Source organism: Camelus dromedarius, chromosome 5 (assembly GCF_036321535.1).
Source record: "Camelus dromedarius isolate mCamDro1 chromosome 5, mCamDro1.pat, whole genome shotgun sequence".
Lineage (NCBI taxonomy): Eukaryota > Metazoa > Chordata > Mammalia > Artiodactyla > Camelidae > Camelus > Camelus dromedarius.
The window spans coordinates 30,911,148-30,935,039 of NC_087440.1; the positions used below are offsets into that span (position 1 = coordinate 30,911,148).

The following is a 23,892-nucleotide window of genomic DNA, read 5'->3' on the forward strand; positions in this document are numbered from 1 at the left end:
TTTGGTACAATCAATAAACCAACGTGGACACATTATTATCAACCAAAGTCCATAGTTTACATTAGGGTTTACTCTTGCTGTTGTACATTCTATGGGTTTTGACAAATGCATGATGACGTAGCCACCACTATAGTATCATACAAAACAATTTCATTGCCCTAAAAATCCCGTGTGCTCCATCTATTCATTCCTCCCTCCTTCCCTCTCTCCAAATCCCTAGAAACCATGATCTTTTTATTGTTTCTGTAGTTGTGCCTTTTCCAGAATGTCATTTAGTTGGAATCATACAGTTTGTAACCTTTTCAGACTGGCTTCTTTCATTTAGTAATATGACTTTTAAGTTTCTTCTATGTCTTCCATGGCTCGATAGCTCATTTCTTTCTTTTTTTTTCTTTACTGCACACATATTTTTAAATTTACATATATGTACTGTTCATTGTTTCAAATAATGCTTAGAGTTTTAGCTTTTTAAACTTACATAGTTATCAAAGGAATAAAGCCAACCAAAAAATAAGAATTAATTCAAAAGATACATATGTATGTAACTTCTTGATAGTAACACTTTAATAGAGAAATTTTTTAAAAACTATAGTCTAACCTCATTCAATGAACATAAATTCAAACCTTCTAAACAAAATATTGGCAAAAAGAATTAGCATTTTATATAAAAGCATAATATATCACAACCAAGTTGGGTTTTATGTAATGTTTATTCAACATTTTAAATAAATCAAAGTAACAGTTCACATTAACAGAAATATCATCTCGATAGTTACACAAAAGTACTTCATGTGTAATAAACATTTACTCATAATAAATAAATTCTAAGCAAATTAGGAACAAAAGAAAAATTTCTTCATTCTGGTGAAGAGTATATACTTCAAAAACAACACAAACACTAAACTTAATTGTGAAATGTTTAATGCTTTCTTTCAAGGAAACCAAATAACATTATTTTGATTAAACAGTGTACTGGGTCTTAGCCAGCATAAAAAGCAAAGAAAAAGAAATATATGTTTTAATAATTAGATATTGAAGAATATAAGTAATATTAGTCACAAATATGATTGTGATATAAACAGTTCCAAATAATCTACATATATATTACATTACTAAAGCAGTTTAGAAAGATTTTTTATAAACTTTTTTTTATTGAGTTATAGTCATTTTACAATGTTGTGTCAAATTTCAATGTAGAGCACAATTTTACAGTTATACATGAACATATATACATTCATTGTCACATTCTCTTTCACGGTGAGCCACCACAAGATCCTGCATATATTTCCCTGTGCTACACAGTACAATCTTGTTTATCTATTCTACATTTTGAAATCCCAGTCTGTCTCTTCCCACCCCCCATCCCCCTGGCAACCACAAGTATGTATTCTACGTCTATGAGTCTGTTTCTGTTTTGTATTTATGTTTGTTTTTTTTTTTAGATTCCGCACATGAGCGATCTCATACAGTATTTTTTGTAGAAAGAAGATTTTTTAAATTACATTTTATACATATGCAACTAGAAATTAGAGCAAAATTCTTAAAAATATTCTTAAAATAACATAAAAATCAAAGTACTTAGGAATATATTTCAAAAATATATTTACAATATCTCAGCACAGAAAACTATAAAAGATAAATAAATAACTTACACTTGTACAAAAATAAACTCAAAATGGATCAAAGACTTAAACATAAGACAATATACAATAAATCTCCTAGAAGAAAATATAGACAAAACATTATCTGACATACATCTCAAAAATGTTCTCCTAGGACAGTCTACCCAAGCAATAGAAATAAAAGCAAGAATAAACAAATGGGACCTAATGGAACTTACAAGTTCTGCACAGCAAAGGAAACCCTAAGTAAAACAAAAACACAACCTAAGGATTGGGAGAAAATTTTTGCAAATGAAACTGACTAAGGCTTGATCTCCAGAATATATAAGCAGCTCATACAACCTATTAAGAAAAAATCAAACAACCCAATCCAAAAATGGACAGAAGACCTGAACAAGCAATTCTCCAAGGAAGACATACAAATGATCAATAGGCACATGAAAAAATGCTCAATATCACTAATTATCAGAGAAATGCAAATCAAAACTACAATGAGGTATCACCTCACACCAGTCAGAATGGCCGTCATTCAAAAGTCCACAAATGCCAAATGCTGGAGAGGCTGTGGAGAAAAGGGAACCCTCCTACACTGCTGGTGGGAATGCAGTTTGGTGCAGCCACTGTGGAAAACAGTATGGAGATTCCTCAAAACACTAGGAATACACTTACCATATGACCATAGGAATCCCGCTCTTGGGCATATATCCAGAAGGAACCCTACTTCAAAAAGACACCTGCACCCCAATGTTCATAGCATAACTATTTACAATAGCTAAGACATGGAAACAGCCTAAATGTCCATCCACAGATGACTGGATAAAGAAGAGGTGGTATATTTATACAATGGGATACTATTCAGCCATTAAAAATGACAACATAATGCCATATGCGGCAACATGGATATTCCTGGAGAATGTCATTCTAAGTGAAGTAAGCCAGAAAAAGAAAGAAAAATATCATATGAGATTTCACATATGTGGAATCTAAAAAAATAAAAAAATAAAAGAACATAAATACAAAACAGAAACAGACTCATAGACATAGAATAAAAAACTTGTGGTTGCCAAGGGGGTGGGGGGTGGGAAGGGACAGAATGGGATTTCAAAATTTGTAGATACTGACAGGCATATGTAGAATAGATAAACAAGATTATACTGTATAGCACAGGGAAATATATACAAGATCTTGTGGTAGCTCACAGTGAAAAAAAAGTGACAATGAATATAAGTATGTTCATGTATAACTGAAAAATTGTGCTCTACACTGGAATTTGACACAGCATTGTAAAATGACTATAACTCAATAAAAAATGTTGAAATAAATAAATAACACTTGTAAATAAGTGGGAGAACACACCACGCTCATGAAATACAATATGTATCAGGCAGAAATGTCAATTCTCTCACATTGGTAAATAGATTCGGTGACATCTCCATCAGTCTCAACTGTGTGTGTCTGTATGTGAGTGTGTGTGTGTGAAAATGGAAAAGGCAGTTCTAAAATATATGATTGTTAAAGGGTCGACTATTCAAAACACTCTGAAATTTAAAAAGCAAGGAGGAGGACTTTCTCTACCTTAAACATTAAGCCTATGAAATTAAAACTGTGGTATGCGTGAAAGAATGGGCGACTAGACACAGACCATCAGCTAAAGTGTTCCATTTGCCTCTCATATACACTCTCCATCTTTCTCCTCCTTGCTCTCTGCCTCGGGAGGCTGACCTGAGTGGACCACATCAATATGGCTCCTCTGAAATTAGTGCTCTTAGGAAAGAGGCTCCAGAGAGATCCTTTGCCCCTTCTGCTATGCGAGGAGGCAGCAAGAAGGTACCAGCTATGAACCAGAAAGAGAGCCCTCACCAGACACCAAAACTGCCAGAGCCCTGCTCTTCAACTTCCCAGCTTCCAGAAGGGTGTGAAATACATTTCCGCTGTTTATAAGGTACTAGGGCTGCGGTAAGTTGTCACAGCAGTCCAAGCGGACTAAGACAGAGACAGAATAGATCTGTGCTTGTTTAGAGGGAGTTTCATGGGGAAAAATGATGATTAACTGCTCGTGGGTCTGGGTTCCTTTTAGAGATCATGACATGTTCGAAAACTTGATTGTGGTGATGGCTGCACAACTCTGAGAATATAAAACCATCGAATTGTACGATTTAAATGAATGAATTGTATATGAATGTATCTCAATGAAGCTATTATGTAGAAATAAACAAACAAAACCAAAAGGGCCACAATTTCTTGCTCTCTGTACTGTGTCTGGATTGTCCATACCATCTGAACGTTGCAGTAATGCACTCTAGATAAATGGTGGAAATGTGAGCTGACCTTTGTGTTATGTGACTAGTGACATAATGACTCTTACTTGTCATATTTCGTTTAGCGATCCCAATATTTCTTTCATTTATGTATTTATACCAGCCTTGAATTACTATTCTTACTTTATGATCTGCCACACAGTAGATGCACACTGAATATTTATTGAATTAACGAGGACTACCTGACCACCATGCCACAGACTGCCACAGTCTCACAACCAGGCTTTCCCTGTCCTGGATTTGCAGACTCCCCCTTGCCTGGAGGGTGGGGAGTGAGAGCTGCTGTGCCGTTTATTTGAATTTTGCCTGAAGGTCGACTCTTGCCTTTACCCTCACTGCTGGATACTGTTGTTCAGTTTGCTTTCCAGAAAATTAGAAGCTTCTGATTGGAATAATTTTGAAAGCCATTCCATATAACTTCTCCTAGTATGCAATAATTCCGTCACACAACAAAATTAGTAAGCATTAAGGGCTTAGTCTGTCCAAATCCTATGCTACACATTGAATAATGTGTGCTTTGGGAACTGCCTTCCAACAGGAGAAGTGGAAGACACTGGGGAAAGTAGTGAGGGGGATTTAGAACTATTTCTATGAGAAAAATATCACAGAAATGTGTTCTAAAATCCCCAAGTGATTGAAAATAATTCAGAGTACTGTGGTAGGGAGCTCTTCACTGCCACTAGAGGGCAGGAGGGAGCATCTGTGAGAGAGCTATTCTTAGGCGGAAACAAGGCTTGAAAAGTTGATGACAGACTTGATTCCAGGTTCAAAGGAAAGCAGTTCATAGGCAGAGTCACAAGAGGGGGCTGTTACAGCTGCAAACCGAACGTCTTTTTAGGGCGAGTGAAGGGTTATCACTGAGATGTGCAAAGAATTTAATTTCATCCCCTTCATCACCTTGGACTTCATAATCTCACATTGTTAAGCCCCTTCCCAAGTGCACAGCAAAGAGCTGACCCCTCAGGGGAAAAAAGAGAGAGGTGATTAATAGTTTAATTTTAAATGGCCAAACATTTGTTCCTATAGTGGAGTAAAAAGCTTACTGTAGCAGAGAAGGATGAGTCCTTTTTATTTTATTCCATTCCATTTCTGTAATAATTCCCACTTCTGAGAAGAACTGGAGAAATCCCTTTGTGTTTATTTCCATCTCTCTTACGCAATAGCTTCATTGCATTTCCCTTCCCAAATCTTCTTTTCCCATCTCGTCCTTTTCTTCTTTACTCCTTAGTCCTCAGTGCCTGCATAACACTCCTGGGCATGAGCAAGGAGATGAGAAATTGTGTTAAAAAGGGTTCCATGGAATAAGAGTAAGTACCACTCAGTCATCAGTTCCTGTATCAAGACCAGAAGCATCCAACCATGTCCACCTGGAAAACGCTTAGGGCATCATTCCGGGAGCTGATGCAGGACACCTGATTACCAGGTGACTTGGCTTTCAGGCCAGACTGTAATTTTATCGTTTCCCATCAGACTGAGAGCAGCGATATTACACAACTATAAAGTTGATTTTGTCATATTTGTTGCAAATATTTTCTTCTACGATGTCATTTGAGTTCTAACTCAGTTTATGGTAATTTTTTTTTAGACCACAAAGAAGTTTCTAGGTTTTGAAGTTGAATTATATATTGCTGCTCCTGAGACTTATTTGCCCTGGCTGGGAATAGACAGAGATCTCTTCCCAGTAGAGCCCAGGGCGTTACCTAGGTTTCCTGGATGAAAAGACATGTCAGACCAGCTCAGTGGAGCATCAGACCACCAATGGGGTGGGTTGTCCCTTGTCCCACAAGTGAGGGGTGGATAATCTCTTTGTGGGTGATTGTACTCAACCAGACTCACGCAGATATAGCCTATTTCAGTTTGAACCTTGAAAATAATCTCAGTGTAAACCTTCTGAATTGGGATTAGATGTTGGTTAAACGTTCTTATCCTCTTTTTAGATTAATGTTTAATCCTGCGGGTGGGAGTAGACCCAAGCCAGAAACTGCTCTGACTCTAGCTGACACGTGGCTGGGGAACACCCACGCTGAAAGCTGCCTGGGGTGGGGCTGGGTGCGTGGCTGCTGTTTTGGTACTCAGGACCTCCCCCAACCTAGGACCGGACACAGATCCTGAGCTCTGAGACCTGGGACTTGAACTATGAGACTGCTGCCACGGATAGCTTTTCTCCTGACTTTGGGTAAGTGATCTGGACCTAAGAGAGAATGACTTTCGTGGCTAAAGACAAAGGACGGGTGACTGCTGCTTTCCCTTCTCCCACTGTGCTTCACCAGGCTGTGGGAAAGAATTTGCATCTGTGTGTTTCTAGATGTCTATGTGTTTCTCTAGACAGTATGATCATCATTGTGAGAGGATGATCACATCCACTACCTACAGAAGATCTCTTGAGCCTCGCAGCTCTCAGGCTATAAGGAGTTTTAGGGGTTCAAGGGTTGTGAAAGACAGCAATTTATATTTGGCCTTGTGGCACTGGTTAGCTCAATAATAACCACCGGCAATATTTTGCATGTCCTATTCAACACAGAGAAATATTCAGGTACGGGGTAGGGCTGAAGAGGGGAGTTCTGGGAGTGTTTAGGAACCTGCCTTTTGGGTGCACCCAGATTTGTGGTTCCAGAGATAATCTACTATTTCTCAACTCCCCAGGCACACTGGGAGACGCTAAGACCACACAGCCCACTTCAATGGAGAGCACTGAGGAAGAGCCTGTGGCCTTGCCCTGTGACCACGCCACAATCAGTGGAAATGAGTACATATATTGGTATCGACAGATTCCTCACCAGGGTCCCGAGTACCTGATTCACGGTCTGAAAAACAACGTGACCAACAACATGGCCTCTCTGAGCATCGCAATAGACAGAAAGTCCAGCAGCTTGGTCCTGCCCCAGGTCACCCTGAGAGACAGCGCTGTGTACTACTGTGCCCTGAGAGAGGCACACTGGGACAGACAGGGCTGCACCTGCGCAATATGTCCTTGGTGAGGAAGGGAAGCAGCAGCAGCCATGTAAAGGGTGCACTGCACAAGAATGAGCAGAAGCCAAAGAGAAGAAGAAAAGAAAAGGAGAAAAAAGGAAAGAGAAGACAGCGAGGCCATCCAGAAGGAAAGAATGAAAGGAGCAAAGAGGATGAAAAAGGAGAGCTTACATTATAGAAGGAACTAAAATGCTTGCAAGGAAACTCGTGCCCATCCTCATCTCAGCACCTGTGACGGTCTTCTAAGTGATACACACATTTTAGAAGATTCTAGGGGAATGTTCCCTTCAGAAGTTAAAAAAAGACATTTCCATATAAACTCAGATTGAGAAAATCCATTGCTAGAAGATCTAGGAGATATTGGTCAAAGGGTAGAAAGTTTCAGTTACGCAAGATGAGTAAATTCATAAACCCTGGAGATCTACTGTACACATTGTGCCTACAGTTAATGACACTGTATTGTATACTTTAAATTTTTTAAGAGAGTATATGTTATGTTAATTCTTATCACCAGAAATCAAAAATAATAATTTTAAATTAGAGCAGGAAAAAACTTCGAAAGTGATCAATATGTTTATGGCATTGCTCAGGGTCATAGCATACTTTTCTTTCAAGTTATCAGCTTGAATACGTTATATATGTACAGCATTTCATATGGCACTCGTGCCTCAATAAAGTGTGGGGGTATTTTTTGAAAAATCAATACACTGAACTTCATAATATTAAAATTGCTTGCTCTTTAAAAGACACTGGTAGAAAAAATAGAAACAAATGCCACAGACCAGAAGAAAATCTTTGCAAAATATATACCTCACAAAAGACCTGTATCTAGAATATACAAATCTCTTACAACTTAATAAGAAGACAAACACTCAGTTTTTAAATGGGCCAAATATTTGAATACTTCACCAAAGAAAGCCCCTGTCTGGTATATAAGCACGTGAAAAAATGCTCAGCATCATTACCATCAGGGAAATGAAAATTTAAACAATGAGAGACCACTACATCCCTACTAGGATGGCTCACATTACAATGCCCGACCATCCCAAGTCTGGGTGCGGTTTCGGAGCACCTGGAGCACTTACACGCTGCTGCTGGGAATGTACATGGTCTGATCACTCAGTTTCATTGTTTCTTAAAAAATTAACCATGCACCCATCGTATAACCCAGCAATTCCACCTCTACGTATTAGCCCAAAAGACATAAAAGATTATATCCATACACTTATATATGAGTGTTCATAATAGTCTTGAAAATAATAATTGGAAATAACCCAAAAGTCCATCAACAAGTGCATACATAAATAAACTGAGGGATAGCTACACAATGGAATGCTGCCCAGCAGTTAAAAGGACTGAGAAATACAGCAACGTGGGTGAATCTCAAAATAAACGTGCTGAAAGAAACCAGGCAAGAGAAAGCACATACTCTATGATTCTATTTACATAAAACTGGAGAAATGCACCCTGATCTACAAGAAGAGAAGGCAGGCTAGTGATTACCTGGGACTGAATAAGGGTTTGAGGGATGTGGTGGGAGGGATACGGGAGAGATGATGAAGGAGGTCCACGAGGGAACTTTTGGGTGGTGCATATGGTCTTTCTCTTCATTTGGATAATGATTCCACACTTGTATGCCCCTGTCAGAATGATCTAATTGAACCTTTTAAATATATGCAATGTATTAGATGTCAAGTGTGCCTCAATAAAGCAGCTTTAAAAAAGACTAAAATCAAAAGCAGACAGAGCTCAATGTTACAAAAAAAATTAGTAGCTCAGACAGGAGACTTGTTCACTTTCTCTTAGCTACAAAGGGGAAAGTGTTTCAAGTGTGCAAGGGTAACAGGACATTTTCAGGAATCCAGGGATGGAGACCCTTCTGCAAGTATTCATAGTGATATTGGAGTTGCAGTTAACCTGGGAGTGTGTGATTAAAGCTAGGAGAGTCAGGAGAGGATGACAGCTTCCTGAGGGCAGGAACTGAGTCATCTCCCATCCTGGGAAGCCCCTTTTGAGAGCCAGAGACAGCTGTGTCGCCCACTTCCAACAATTCTAGGTGGAGCTTTATACAAAACCAAAGAAGACTGAACAGGCTCAGAGCAGGAAATAGTTTCCTAGAGACAGAGATGCCAACATGGCTTCTCAACAAATTATGGGCATTGATAGCCTCTGTCTTCCTTGGTAGGAACTGTTGCTAATGGTGAGCCTAAGGATAGTCTTGACTTGGGGGGGATGTCGGGGAGTTTGGGGGCAGAAGAGACGAACAATGGCCAACTGTGACAAACATTCCAGGAAAATAAGAAGGAGGGCGAAAGGAAACCGAATTTGACTCCTGCCTTGACTGAAAGTTAATTCCTGCCCTAGAAGTTCTGGGCAAGTTCCTTACCACTCAGCTCAGGGACTCAAGCTTGTTATTTGTCCTGTCTACAATAGCCAGCATGCCCCCAAAATGCTATTCTGCCAATAATATCTAGGCAGGAGTGTGAGATTCTGGAACTAGACTGTTCAGATGACACCAGGATTGGATGTTATGGATTGTGTTGGCATAAAAGTCCTCCCAAGGGGAGGAACCAGTGTAACAGAGGGTCAAATTTTTGTGAAATTCTTGAAAGCAACAAAAATGATCAGGCTCATCACATCACCATCAGAACTAGAACATCCTGCAACATATTTCTGTCATCCTAGGGAGCTTGCTAGAAAAAAAAATGTGAAAGAGGAATTTACAAAACGCTCAGAACACAACCAGACGCAAATGTTTTCTCCATATTTGCAGGGAAGACTCTCAAACCTTACCCAGACATTTTTGTAAGCAGCTGGTGGTTAAGCGTGTAAGATAAGCTCTAGAAAGGAAGTGGTTGAATTCATTCCAGCAAGAAGTCCCTCACAGCTGGTGCAGGGACCACATAGGACCACGTGTAAAGCCCGTACTCCTCAGAAACGATCATATTTCTGTTATTGCCCCATGCAGTGTGTCATAGAAAAGCAACATATGAAGGACAGCATGTAGAAATTATACTTGATTATTTCAGTTTTTATACCTGCTCAACTCAGTCTTTTGGGGAACATAGTTCCTTTTGGGTTCCTGGACCCAATTCCAACAAGCATGTGGTTGGGGTAATTTCCACACAACAAGCAATTTTCTGGACACCAGCTGTGTCCTTCAGTTCATCTCAATGCTGACATTATCTACCCGGAGATAACACATCCCACAGCTTAGCACTCAGTCCTACAACCCTGCCTCCTCCCGCCCCTTCCCTCGCTTCAGACTACAGTCCCAACCAGTTGGAGTTTCCAACAACTCGCTCCAATTCACGATGCAAGTACAGGTTGCTACTTGTCTGTTACTTGTTCTGTCTGACTACCTACAGCTCGGGTGTTCCCACGACCTCCTTCTCAATTTCAATTAATTTGGTAGGGCAGTTCACAGAAGTCAGAGAAGCACTTTACTCATGAGATCACTGGATTATTATAAAAGGATATGACTCAGGAACCACCAGATGGAAGAATGCATAGGGCGACTTGTGCAGGAGGGCTGCAGAGCTTCCATGCCGTCTCCATGTCCCACTCTCCCATCACCTCCATGTGTTCACCACGCAAGAACCTCTCTGAACCCAGTGTTGGGGGCTTTTAGGGAGGCTTCATCACAGAGTCATAACTGATTACATCATTGGCCATTGGTGATTGGCTCAACCTCCAGCCCCTCTCCCCATCCCTTGGGTGGGGGTGGGGGCATGGAATTCCAACCATCTAATTAGTTGGTTCACAGTGAAAAAAAACTCAATAAATATTATTCTTGGATTTTTGGATAAATAATAAATACATGTGGTATAAAATTTAAAATTATACAAAAGGGTACAGAGTGAAGCTATATAGAGAGTACACAGGAAAGTAATGTTAATGTATCCCTACAGTCCCCAGCAGCCTGTTAAAATTCTGTTAAAATTAAAACTTAGTTTGGGTCATTCATCTCTTTATTGTTAGCTTGCCAGTATTCTTTATGTATTCTGTATACTCAACCCTTAACAGATACATTGGTTACAAACAGTTTCTCCCTTTCTGAGGCTTCTTTTTTTCACTTTCTTGATAGTATTGTTTGAGGCAGTATTTTTCAAAGCTTTGAATTTTGATAAAGTATAATTCATTTATTTTTTTCTTTAGTTACTTCTGCTTTGATGTCATGTTTTAAAAGCCATTGCCAATCCAATGTCATAAAGACTTACACCTATGTTTTCTTCTAAGACTTTTATAGGTTTAATTTGTACATTGAGGTCATTGATCCATTTCCATTTCAGGTTAATTCTTTAATGTGGTGGGAGGTCAAAAGAGACAATTTCTTTCTTTTGCATGTGGATAGCAAGACTTTTGGATTCCCTAATCAAAAAAAAAGCTACTAGCTACATTAATATGGGATAAAATAGACATCAAACTGGGAACTGTTACGACAGATACAGAGCAATACTCAAAATGATCAAATCTACAATCTACCAGAAGGTAGCACAATTCTGTTTTTATACGCGCTGAATAGCATAGCTTCAAAATGTATCAAACATGCACAACAGGAAAAAAAAAATGTGACAATGAACATATGTATGTTCATGTATAACTGAAAAATTGTGCTCTACACTGGAATTTGACACAACATTGTAAAATGACTATAACTCATTTTAAAAAATGTTTAAAAAATGTATCAAACATGAAACAGTAGAGTTAGTCAGAAGAATTAAACTAGTATCATTTGTTGATTTAAAAAGTCAATGAACAAATACACAAGCCTGGTGGCAGGCATTAACACTCATCTTGCAGTAAAAACACAGGGAAAATATTCTTATTTACAACACACATTTACTATCCTTTACCAAATTTACCCCAAAACAACAAAACACAGATTATTTTCAAATGCACACAGAATATTTATCAAAGTTGACTCTATTCTGGATCTTAAAGCACAGCTTAATCAATTTCAAAGGATTTCAATCACTTGGAATATAGTCTCTGATCACAATGGTTTTAAGCAAGAACTCAATAGCAAAAAGATAATTAAACTCATTCCTGTACCTTGCTGAATACAATGCCATCTTTCAAAGGTATTGCCCTGAAAAGACATCAAAACACAACAGTGGTTTGCAGTGGGTGGATGTTCCAGTCTCTGAATAGACTGACTGTGACGCCCTCCTTACGAACGTTACTTCCTGTTTCGGGGGCAGAAATGTGTAAAAGCCCCAGGACTCTGCTCCCGGCACTCAGAGAAGGGCCGGTCTCCGCTGGAGTGAGAACGAGAGAAATCTCAGCCGGACAAGACCTCCTGTCATGCTCCTGCCTGGCCTGCTGTGGGCATTCGTGGCCTCCTTTGGCTTCGGTACGTGTGGCCCTGCACGTGGGGTCTCAGCTTCCTCTTAGAGCTCAGGGATGGGGCTGTGCAAGTTGTGCCTGGCGGGGGTCTGCAGGGGGGAGAGAGGTGGCAAGATGAAACACCATGCGATCCTTTTCTTTGTCTTTGTGTCTGAAATTAATCTAGCCCTCATGACCCATGAGACATTTCAGAGGAACGACCCTGTCTTCTCATTTTTCCATAGGATCTGGGATGGCTGCGAAAGTAACCCAAACTCAGACCACAGAAACAGCACAAGAAGGACAAGCTGTGACCATGCACTGCACGTATGAAACCTCAGCGCTGAGGTATACTTTGTACTGGTACAAACAGGGTCCCAGCGGAGGGATGGCTTTCCTTATTTATCAGGATGACAATAAGGCAAACGCAAAGCGGGATCGCTACTCTGTGAACTTCCAAAAGGCAAAGCAATCCATCAGCCTCACCATCTCATCCTCACAGCTGGCAGACTCAGGAAAGTACTTCTGTGCTCTCTGGCGTTACCACGGTAATAGAAACGACAGAAGAAGCTAATCAAAAACCTTCGGGCTCCACCAAGGCAGCCACCTGCTCAGAGACTTTGGAGAATCCCATGAACCACAGACAGGAAGGAGGCAGGCACTGCGGTGGCACAGCTGAGAACTTCTGGTGTAAAACTCCTTCTATGAAAAATGTTCCCATATTTCAACTCAGTGTATAAAAGAACATTGGTCTCTGAGATTCCCCGGTATGATGTTAGTATCATGGGTTAAAATAAATCACAAAGCGTTTTTCAAGGTGGTCCTAAACAGCTGTGTGGAACGAACTACTTACTTCAGGAAAACAGAAGCAGTTTTCTAATTCCTTCATTGTTAGATTATCAAATCTGAAACTGCAGTAAAAGCCATTCATTTCCTCTTCCGGCATCATGCTGATTTGTAAAGATCTTACAAATATAGGAATATACTTTATTAATCTGTATATTTTATATGTGTACATTTTATAAAAACAAATTTTGTAAATATATAAATATGTGACTCTTACTGGAATCAAATAGGTAAGAAGGCAACTAATCTTTTGAAAGGCCTGGATGACCAAATCAGCGTGGCCTAAACGAACTTTCATCACTAGAGATTCAAAATGCAGTTAACCCTTGAACAACATGGGTTTGAATCCATGTGTGGGTCCACTTATACATGGATTTTTTTTCAATAGTAAATAGTACCTCACTACACAGTCCATGGTTGGTTGAATTGGGGGTACAAAATTTTGGATATGGAGGAACCGTGGGTAAAGAGGACTGACTATAAGTTATATGCAGATTTTTGACTGTGTGAGCATTGGTGCCAAGGCCCTGCATTGTTCGATGGTCAACTGAAATTCTTCAGCTTTTAACAAACTCAGGCAAAGAAGAGCTGAGAAACCTATTTATTCCCAAAGGAAGGCATAGTCCTTAACACGTGGCCAAAGAAGATAATGGGAGAAGAGTATTCCTGAGAGCTAAGTCAGAGACTGAAAAACGGTGAGTAGATAAATGGCAGATTTCTACTGTGGAGCTCAGAAAACTGTATTCAATTATCCTGTAGTAGCTTACGATGAAAAAGAATATGGAAACGAATATATGCATGTATATGTATGACGAAAACATTATGCTGTACACCAGAAATTGACACAACATTGTAAACTGACTATACTTCAATAATAATTAAAAAAAAAAAAAAAGCAGTGAGCAATGGAGGTCTTTGCACAGAGTACAATCAGTCTCCTCAACCCAGGGTAAGAAGGGCCAGGAGCAGTGCCTCCTGGCACCACAGAGTCGCTTTAGACCAACACTGTGTGTCTATTCTTTCTTCTTCCCAAGAGAACCTGTTTGTTGTAACCAAGTGACAGTTCCATAATTGTATACTGAGTGTGTGGAGTAGGCAGTTTACTTGTTTTTTTTCTTTCTTTGTTTTCTGGTTGTTTTCTTGGTAGATCTTCAGACCATGAGGAGCCTGAGGAAGACTACAGAATGCCAGTCAGAGACCCTGCCTTTGATCAGAAGAAGTTACTGAAAAGGGGATCCTAAAGTCACCCCTGGGGAAGGAGTACTTGTCTGCCACACAAGGAGAAGAGAGAAAATGGGTTCCCAGTGATAAGTCCAAAGGTTGACTACAGACACCCAAGGGCTGTCCATCAAAGTCCAATTCTCCTGTCCTTCCAGCCACGCAGGAGAACCACATGCCTCCTGAAGATCAATGTGGCCTTTGGGCAAAGAAATGTAAGTAGAAATGGCATGTGTCATTTCATGATAGAGACATCTAACTGTCTAGCTTAACTTTTGACCTCTGCTTTCTTGAACTGTAGTGATTTTTTCATTGTGTATGGATACACTGTTAACAGAAGTTCTGACATGAGGACATTGGTCATCACATGGAGTGCAGCTGACCTGGAGAATCACCTTGATACAAAATGAACTAGGTGGGTACAAACAACTCTTTCTTTAAGCCACTGAGATTCTAGAGCTGGTTATTATGACAGCATAACCTATCATAAGTGGTGCACCAAACTTACTAAAAAAAAAAAAAAAGGAAGTATTGCACAAGGACAGTATCATTTTTTTTTTTTAATGGCAGTACTGGGGACTGAATCCAGGACCTGATCACTGAGCTACTTCCCTCCTCCCAAGGACAGCATAATCTTGACAGTAACACTTTAATAGAGAATTTTTTTAAATTATAGGGTAACCTCATTCAATGAACATAAATTCAAAACTTCTGAACAAAATATTGGCAAAAAGAATTAGCATCTTATATAAAAGCATAATACATCACAACCAAGCTGGGTTTTATGTAATGTTTATTCAACATTTTAAATCTTTTTTTTTTTTTTTAGCATTTCCCTCTACGGGCTCTTAGGATTCAACTTCCTTCAGTTGGCTAGGCCAGTTCCCACTTGTCTAGTCACTCTCAATTCCCAAAACATCTCACCTGCTGTCACCCCTCACCTGTTGGAGTTCATAACTTTTAAAACATTTTTTACTGTCATTTCAGTGGGTTCTCAAAAGGAATAGAAAAAATATATATATCTTTATTTCACCATGATAATCATTTAGCTTTTACTGATTTTCCAAAGAGAAATTGTAAGATGCCCAGGGGCAGGGTTCCTGTCTGTCTTGTTCATGTCTCTGTATTTCCCTAGCAGGTAGTAGGTACTTAATAAGTGCTCATCAAATGAATGGGAGAAATAGAATTCTTTTTTAAAACTCAAACAGTAGCATGAAAGGACAGCAATCTAGTGACTAGCCACAAGGGGGCAGTGCCTCTATTCATATGAACAGCTCAAAATTTAGAGAAACCTCCAGATTGGCAGATACACAGAACAGATATTTTAACATCATGATGGTATTCATTGTGTTACTCTAAGCCCAGAGTAGCTTCTTGAAGCAATAACTCTTTTAGGAAGTAATTCTTGCTGAAAGCCTTGTGACGGGGATGTTCCTTGAAGGTTTACTAATAATCTTATGGATGCAGCTGAGATGTGAGTATTGAGGGTTTTCTGAGCCTTGCACAGGGAATTCTGAAGGGGTGGAAATTCTATGAGGGAAGGAAGTGAGGTTTTAACCAGGTCTATGAAAAGAAGGAAACAGAAGGAGAAAAGAAAGGGTGGGAGGGAGAAAAGGGAAAAGCCCAGAAGCAGGGCTAGGGAGTTAGGGAATAGAGTGTCCATCACAGCTCTGAGAAAGGTGATCTAAAAAATGATTTTTGAATACCTTCTTTTGTCTTTCCAAACAGGTGTGAATGGCCAACATCTGAATCAGAGTCCTCAGCCCATGCCCATCCAGGAAGGAGAGGACGTCTCCATGAACTGCAGTTCCTCAAGCATACTCAACATTTTGCTATGGTACAAGCAGGATGCTGGGGAAGGTCCTGTCCTCTTGATAACCTTATATAAGGGTGGTGAATTGACCAGAAATGGGAAACTGACTGCTCATTTGGTGGAACAAGAAAGGACAGCGTACTGAGCATTTCAGCCTCTGAGCCTAAGGATGCAGGCACCGACCTCTGTGCTGGCAGCACAGTGCTCCACAGGCACCTACAGCCTGCACTCAGACTTCCAGCTAGGACCCCAGTCACTGTGCTGCCTCCAGCTCCTGCTGCCCTTGGCATGAAACGTGATTGTGCACGCAACCCCCATCCCCTGCCCTCCCATTACTGCAAACACTCATGTATTCAAGGCTTTATCTCCCAAAGAATGTGCTCTTTGCTTAATGAACACAACTCCTTTTTAACGTATATAATACCTACTTCAAAAAGACACCTGCACCCCAATGTTCATAGCATCACTATTTACAATAGCCAAGACATGGAAACAGCCTAAATGTCCATCAGCAGATGACTGGATAAAGAAGATGTGAAATATTTATACAATGGAATACTATTCAGCCATAAAAATGACAACATAAGCCATTTGCAGCAACATGGATGTTCCTGGAGAATGTCATTCTAAGTGAAGTAAGCCAGAAAGAGAAAGAAAAATACCATATGAGATTGCTCATATGTTGAATCTAAAAAAAAAAAAAAAAGAACATAAATACAAAACAGAAACAGACTCATCTCATAGACATAGAATACAAACTTGTGGTTGCCAAGGGAGAGGGAGGGTGGGAAGGCATAGACTGGGAGTTCAAAATTTGTAAATACTGGCAGGCATATGTAGAACAGATAAACAAGATTACACTGTATAGCACAGGGAAATATATACAAGATCTTGTAGTAGCTCACAGCAAAAAAAAGAGTGACAATGAATATATGTATGTTCATGTATAACTGAAAAATTGTGCTCTACACTGGAATTTGACACAACATTGTACAATGACTATAACTCAGTAAAAAAATGTTTTAAAAAAAGAATCTTGAGGTAAAGTAGAAAAAATAAATAATGTATATAATAGATTTACTTACTTATTTTGTCAGAATATAAGGAGAAATGATCAGTACACAATCACAGTAGATTTAACATGTTTCTCTTAAAAATGGATAGAAATCATTGTAACAAGTAGTAAATAAGCTGTAGAGAGCTAATGAATGGTATAATTAATTTAGAAAACAGGAGTGTACTCTAATTATGTAATGTGGTAAATACTGCTGCACTGGCATTCATGTTACTATAAATGCTGTAGTCAAGTAACACACTGTATACCTTAAACTTACACAATGTTACACATCAAATTTATTCAATTAAAAACAAATAAATAAAAATTTAAAACGAAACCAAAAAATAAAGTAAGTCCTAAACATTAGTCATTTCATCCATAAATAATTCAAAATACACCTCTGGGATAAAGTCACATTTTTAACAGAACCTGAATTACATGGTCACACGTGAAATATGTAGCAGTATTATTTGTTTGTCAAAGAATAACATCTTTATTATAGTGATTCTTTGAGATTTGTGCAAATGTGCTTTATAGCCCAAAATTTGGTTAATTTATTATGTGTGTGCTTGAGAAGAAATAATCTCATTTTTTGATGCAGAGTTCCATATATGTCAATTAAATCAAATTTATTTGGATTTTCTATATAGTAAGTGACATTTTGTCTCTTTGGCCTGTCAGTAATTGACAGAGCCATGTGGGGATCTCAGGGCAAGAGTAAATTTTTTAATTTCTCTCTATAATGCTGTCAATTTTTGCTTTATGTATTCAATATTATTAAATGCATGGAAATTCAAAATCATTTCATCATGCTGGAATTAATTAAACCTTTTATTATGATTTAAAGACCTTCTTTATCAGTTACAACATAGATTCCCAAGTTTATTTTGGTTAGTGTTTTCCTGTCATATATTTTTTTCATCCTTTGATTTTCAAACTTTCCAGCTCTCGTGTTTAAGTTAGTTTCTTCAAACAAGTGTATGTCTGGACTTGGGTTTGTATCAGTCTTAAAATCTCTACTTTTTAATTGGTGTGTTAGTTCCATTTACATTTTTCAGAATTTTTCATAAATTAGGACTTGATTCCACCATGTTAACAGCATGTACTTTATATTTGTTTTCTCCTTTCTTTTCCTTTTGTGTGTGGGGGAAGGTGATTCAATTAGTGTTGTTGTTTTGTTTTGTTTTGTTCATTCAATTCCCCCCTCTATTGGTTTGAAAGTTACATGCTCTTTTTAAAAATAATCCTTTAGCACAACATTGTAAAATTATTATAAATCAATAAAAAATGTTTAAAAAAAATAATAATCTTTAGTGTTTACTTTTGAAGTTTTACTATGCTTACTTAAAATCTAAGGTTAACCTATAGTTTAACCTCCTTTCTGAAAAATTCAAAAACCTTAAAATACTGTTACTTAGATCAAACTTTGCTGGTTTACATGCTATCATCGGTCAATATTTTAGTTACTGACTTTAAAAGGAAAAGACATTACTAATACAGCTTTATGCTGCCAATATTTATTTAGATTACCCCTATGTTACCAGTTCCCCTATGTTACGGTCCCTTCTTGCATCTCAGATCCTCCTGAGATTTTTTTTGCTCCTTCCTGAGATACTTCCTTTAGAGTTGAAGGTCTATTGGAGATAAACTTCTGCAGTCTTAATTTCAACCTCATTCTTGAAAGATAGTTTACTTACAATTCTAGATTAATAGCTGTTTTCTGACAGCATCTTGAAGCTATTTTCCAGTATATCATGGCTTCCATTGCTGATTTTGAGAAGTGTTCTCTCAGTGTTATTGCCATTCAATAGAGTCAATAACCTCTTTTTTTCCTGACTGCTTCTAAAATCTCTCTGATTTGACAATGTTTCTAAAATGTGGCTGTTTATACAAATAATCTGGGTTGCTGGTTTAAAAATCCTGGTAGATTATCAGGTCAGTATCCTAGAGATTCTATGCTATACTGGATTCACAATAATTCACATCGATCTTTCAGTTCACTAATTATCTCTTCAGCTCTATTTAATCTGCTGTTTGGCTAGTCCTCTGAACTATTACATCCAACAACTATGTTATTTCATTTACAAAAATTATACTTCATTCTTTATCAAATCTACCCGGTCAGGTTTTCTAGTCTTGATTCCTTGCTCATTGTTAATTTCCCCTATTATCTTTCTAGTGTTGCATGCATAGATATTTCACATTTAATAATTTCCATATTTGAAGACCCTGGGAGTAGAAATCTTTTGTTTATTTTCTCCTGGCTGTCATATCTTCCAGGATAATGAGATCAATAGTGAGTCTTCAAAGGAGTTTTTGGAAAGAACTTTGGCCTCTCTCCCTACTTTTTGGTCCATTGCAACTCTCCACAGAGTGCTTCTGCCTTTCACCACAGCATTTTCTGACTTCTCAGTGTACTGCTCCCTTCCACCTTCACTGAGCCATAGAACCACTTTTGGGGCTATGGTTGCTTTGGGTGGTCTGTCTTTCCATGGTGACACAATTTTGGAAGAATCTGTCATCACTGGTAAAGCATGTGCATTCAAGTTTACAGCTATTCTGCACCAGCTCACAAGAGGGCAGTGCTCTATTTTGAATAACTCCCCTGAGTGATTGATGGGAGGAATTTGAATTAAAGCCAAGTGATACTTTTTTTTCCGGTTGGTTGAATAGTCAAATTGCTATCTTGCTTTCATGGGGGGTGTGTGTGTGTTTGTGTGTGTGCATGCACGTGTGTGCTGGGGAAAGAGGGTGTCGGTTCAAAAAAGAAAAGGAGAAGCTCAGGGCAGTGAATCACTTTTTGCCCAGGAAAGCCAACCCAGGAAGTGAAGGATGGAGAAGTGGCCACAAGCTTCACTACTCATCTTTTGGCTTCAACTGAGCTGTGAGTAGCATTACTACACAGGGTGAGGGACAACCAGGAAAACCTGAGGATTAATCTTCAGAAAACCAAGGGTGAAAAAGTGGAATTCATTCTGACTCATCTGGGAGCACTTGTGGTTTTAATGGAGAATAATTATGATCTCTGAGAATATCTGATCTGACATCACTTGTTCTGTGGCTGACTTGTTGCTTTTTTCTAAACAGGGGTGAGCAGTGATGACAAGGTGATACAGAGCCCCCCATCTCTGGTTGTCCATGAGGGAACCAGTGCAACTCTCAACTGCAGCTACAAAGTGACTAACTTCCAAAGCCTGTATTGGTATAAGCAGGAAGAAAAAGGTCTCGCATTTCTGTTTGTGCTAGTTTCAACTGGGATTGAGAAGAAGTCAGGAAGATTAAGAGGCACATTAGACAAGAAAGAACTTCTCAGGACTCTGCACATCACAGCCACCGAACCCGAAGACTCAGCCACCTACCTTTGTGCTGTGGAAGCACTGTGCTCACTAGTCACCTGCAGCCTGTACCCAAATGCTGCAGCTGAGGCTCCTGCAACTGTTGGATGGGTTACTTGCTAAACTGGGCATGCTCTCAAAAACAAGCTGTAAGAAAAAGCAACTATTGCTCAAGATCCCCGTGTCCATGTTGACGATTACTTCTGCGGCTTACTGAGTCCCAACTCAGACTGAGTCACATCACTGCATTCACTGCCTTCTCTGCACTTTTCTATGAGAGTCAGCATCACTGACATTTTCAGAGGATCACTCATAATACCAACTCCATTACCACACTATTATGCCCTGTGGTAGAAATAAAGCCCTTTTACCAAGATTGCACCAGCACCTAGTATGTGCACCACCCATCATGGTCTCTACCTGACAGCATGGATGGATGAACAGTTTGCTTTATTTTTGGTTTTCTGCTTCCACTTAAATAGACACATTTACAGGTAGAGTTCCATCTGCAACTTTTTTTGCTGGGCCTATTAGCAAAGAACAAAAAAATGGGAAGCAGAAAGCATCATTGCTTGAGTCAAACAAAAATTTTTCTTCCCCGTTTGCAGGAGTCTTCCTTACTCCCTTGATTTGGGGGTTGTTCCGTATACTAGGTGCTTCATGAAAGCGACGTGGTAGAATTTTCTCAAGATGTTACACATTAATTTGAACTCTTAGTACCTTAAGCAGTCTCCCAAAAGAAAGGAGTTAGCCAAACTAAGTTATGCAAAACTAACATAAACTTAGCTTAGTTACGTTTTGGTGTATTCTTTCAATGAAATATTATATAATCATCTATATTGTATTTACAAAGAGTTTGCAATGGAAACAACTGTTTATTGAGAGTGAATGCTACATGCCTTGTACTTTGCAGATGTTACTTCATTGAATTTTCACAGTAACTCTGATGGCTCATTGTTCCTACTCTCAGTTAACAGATCAGGGAATGCAAATTCAGAAAGATTAAGGTCTCCTCCCAGAAAGTAACGAATAGAGTTTGAAATCAAGTCTATCCAACTCCAAAGGCTATGCTTTCTCCATTACATGCCCCATGTTAAATATCACAGAGAAACAAATGTATGCACAGTATGACCACAATTACATACCAGAAAAGTACACAAAACACCAGAATAACACATGTTTGACGTATGGATAAAATAACATGTTATCAATAACATGTGAATAAAATAACACAGTATTGGTTGACCTTGAGTACTGGGCTTAACACTGTTTATTATTTTTCTGCTTTATAACATTCTTTGTTTTTTTAAACTACCTGCTAGGGGCTTAATATCAAGCACTTTTTCAGAAATAGAAAAGAAAAAGACAATATAATTCACTTTTAAATACTAAAATCCCTGTAAAGTGAAACTGAATCGTGTGGTTATTATCTGACATGCACAGTTTAGCTGGATTACAACAAGAACTATGTGTGACCAAATGACATGGCATTAAAATAAGATATCTGATTGCCAGCTCTTCGAAGTATTGTAGACTATCCCTTAAATTGGGAAGGTGTTAAAGTTAAAAAATGACCTATTTCTCCTGACAATTGATTTTAAAGACTAGCTTGTAAGTGGAGTGCTTTAATACCCTGTCTCTGTAGGAGGATGCAGATGGTAAAGGCAACCTGGGCTCGTGAGTTTGTTAAGAAAATCCATTGCAGTTGAGCACATTTTAGATTGCACCACCCGGGAAATGAGGAGACAGTGTAAGAAAGGAGCAGGTAATAATCATTCCAAGGAAGAAATAGGGTCAAATGCAATAGAACGTTCCTGCCATTTTTCAACCTGCGCACACTTCTGCCCATTTTTCTTTCCTCCTTTTCTACATCAAGAGCCAGAAACCAGGAAGGGAAGATGGGAGGTAAACTCAGCTTTTATTTACTTAAAGCTACAAAATCAAGGTGGGAAATCCTGTGTAAGTCTCCCTGGTATTTTTAAGGCAAATACCAGAAAGTGAAACAACAGGAAGAAGGAGGGGAATGTATTCATTTTTTCATCTGAAGTCCTAGGAAGACAAGAGCTAGAAAGAGTCCAATGACTAATCTCTGTGCAGACGATCATGCTTAATGCAGGAGGTGTGTTCCTCAAAGGTTGTATATAAACTGGATTTTTATCTTATTATCCTCCCCCACCCTTAATCCTCAAGTTTTGTACAAGGCTAGAATTGAAAATAAAAATTGCAATATGAACTCTTGTTATTCACTGTAAAAATCATCCCACCCTCAGCAATTTAGAGTCTACGTGACCACAAGTTTTCCCATACACTATGCCTGTTGGAGACAGTGTCCAGTGCATTAAATACACAGTCATACGTAGATACTTGTACATTATGACAAATGTTTAACATTTATAAATACATATAGTGGGTAAAGAAGTCTATTATACTATTTGATCTGCTTTTCAATCTGTTTAAAATAGTTCATAATTTTAGATATTTCTTTCACACGTGGTGGGAAGGGATCTCATGAGACTTCCCACATATCGGCTCAATGCAATGCCATCTATGACACACTGGGACATGGCTTTGACCTGGCCAAGCTCACTATCATTCTTGGCTATACCTCATCAGGGTAGAAGTAGATCGTTTTCATCCTTTGCAGATGGTTATGTAAATAGTCATGAGTCCCATGTACCCCACTGAATTCTTCCTAAGGAGAAAATTAACTGAGAGAAAAAACAAGAAACATGAAACTTGGGGTGTTATATGCAAAATTTTATAACAGCTTAAATATTCAGCCACAGGATGGAGCCATCAACTTGTTAGAGTATGTTTTATTAAAAAGCTCTAAAATATAAAGATTATAAAGTTACATAAAAAGTGTTTATAGGGTAATATTAAGTTAGAGAAATGGAACAATGCCATCACCCTGTTCCTCAAGTGTTCTTAGTCTAGTCACTAGTAAATCAACTAGTTTGTTCTTTTTAAGCTTCTGCCTAAAAAATTGTTTTTTATTCAACAGGGTTTTTAAGGCCCTCCTTCTGCCTCTTTTTGTCCTTGACTGACACACCTGGATCCAGAATATCCCATCTCTTCATAATATCACCAGACAGTCCTGAAGAGATATACTCAAAAAATAAATGAGGGATGAGGGTATAGCTCAGTGGTAGAGTGTCTGCTTAGCATGCACGAGGTCCTGGGTTCAATCCTCAGTACTTCCATTAAACAAACAAACAAACAAACCTAATTACCCCTCCTTGAAAATGGTTAAAAAAAATTACAAATAAATAAATAAGCGAAAGTGCAGATTTTTATAAGCTCCCAAGGCCCTGAGTTTGTATCTCAGAATACATGCCTCTGGGACCCTGATGGAAAGGCATGTCTCATGACCAAAATATCCTTT

At 38.7% G+C, this 23,892-nt stretch overlaps 1 long non-coding RNA gene and 1 gene segment (V, D, J or C); both read left to right on the forward strand.

The window, feature by feature from the left end:
• Positions 1 to 23,892, forward strand: part of LOC105096961 (T-cell receptor alpha chain constant-like) — a 356,030-nt gene that overhangs the window by 43,968 nt on the left and 288,170 nt on the right.
• On the forward strand, positions 13,259 to 16,055 carry LOC135321296 (uncharacterized). Its single transcript, XR_010380903.1, has 4 exons — positions 13,259 to 13,779; positions 14,232 to 14,517; positions 14,604 to 14,717; positions 16,031 to 16,055. It is a non-coding gene; the product is annotated as an uncharacterized LOC135321296 (long non-coding RNA).